The sequence below is a fragment of the Phalangium opilio genome, unplaced genomic scaffold, assembly GCF_054372755.1.
Source record: "Phalangium opilio isolate 3A_F unplaced genomic scaffold, DU_Popi_V2 ptg000017l_1, whole genome shotgun sequence".
NCBI lineage: Eukaryota > Metazoa > Arthropoda > Arachnida > Opiliones > Phalangiidae > Phalangium > Phalangium opilio.
The window spans coordinates 11,439,454-11,440,972 of NW_028324151.1; the positions used below are offsets into that span (position 1 = coordinate 11,439,454).

Consider the following 1,519-nt stretch of genomic DNA (forward strand, 5'->3'; position numbering starts at 1 on the left):
AGACTCCGGCGGGTATAACAAGTATTATCCGCAATAGGCTTAGTGAAATAAAGAGTGAATAATTGAGGCCTGAGGTGAAGTAAACTTGTGTCTGAAATGAAGAGACATCAACGGTTCAGAGTGAGCCGAAAGATAAATACACTCTTAAATAATCATGTAAAGATTTTATAATGGAAGAAAAGATCATGGTGGCAATTTAATTAGTAAAAGCGCTAATGGTGAACGGGTAGTAGCTACAGACTTATTATTCTCTTTATGGTGCGCATTGACTATTAGTGCGTCTAGCTACAATTTAGCTTTGGTGTTATTTAACGTTAACATTCATGTTGGCAAACTAGGAATATTGTTGAGGTGAGACGAGACGATAGTGTTTACACTGCAAACCAGTTGTGAATGAAGCTATAAGAATATAGGCTAAACAGCTGAAGCGTAGACTTCATTTCCTGTTCTTTTCCCCATTGACTGATTTCCATGTGCCCAAGATTTATCCTTATTGGATGTAAAATGTCGTCTGCTTTACTGTACATTCGCTATGTTTGGAATACTGCTTCAATATTTCGTAAATTTTTACTTCAAAAAAAAAGAAATAATTCCATATATAGGTAAATAAGTTTGTAGTAGTAGACCTCATGACACGGAGAGGTAATATTTTGGTTTTCCCAACTTGTTAGCGGCTAATGTTAGTTGGCGCCGAGAAAAATTGTTAGGAGAGAAAAACTTTGGGTGTTCAACCACTATTTACTCTACTGTAGATACATTCGGCCTAGCCTTGGGATATCAAGTTTTAGGAACACTCGAGATGAGACGTTCGTTAGAGAGAACCTGACACACAATACCCTCATTCCTAAGCTGGAAATCTAGGTCCTTGGTGTTAGATTTGTCACCTTGTGGAATTACTAACAAGTTCTCTCGGCAACGGCCATATCACGCTGATAACACCGGTTCCCGTCCAATCATTGAAGTTAAGCAGCTTCGAGCGCAGGCAGAACTTGGGAGGGAGACCATTTAGGAACGCTGCATGCCGTTGGCTTTTTAATTTTTGTTTTTTCTTTTAAATTCTACCAGATATGAAAAAAGCAAACATATTTTATTTGTGTTATTGTTTTAAAAGATGCAGGAAGTTTAATTTGTCTAGTTAATTTTAAATTCGAATTATTTACTAGTGCTCTTGGCGACGGCCATATCGCGCTGAAAACAACGGTTCTCGTCCGATCATTGAAGCTAAGCAGCTTCGAGCGCAGGCAGCACTCGGGAGGGAGACCATTTAGGAACAATGCGTGCCGTTGGCTTTTTCACTTTGTTATCTCTTTTAAATTCCACCAGATATGAAGAAAACTAACATATTTTCTTTTTGTTATTGTTTTTAAAACATACAGGAAGTTTAATTTGTCTAATTAATTTTAATTTCAAATTCGAATTATAAACTAGTGCTCTCGGCAACGGCCATATCACGCGGAAAACACCGGTTCTTGTCCGACCGTTGAAGTTAAGCAGCTTCGAGCGCAGGCAGTACTTGGGA

General features: G+C 38.3%; 1 pseudogene; it reads left to right on the forward strand.

Annotated features, from left to right (window-relative positions):
- The first annotated feature begins 1,170 nt into the window (after nucleotides 1-1,170).
- LOC149703767 (5S ribosomal RNA) lies at nucleotides 1,171-1,289 on the forward strand (annotated as a pseudogene).
- The last annotated feature ends 230 nt before the right edge of the window (nucleotides 1,290-1,519 follow it).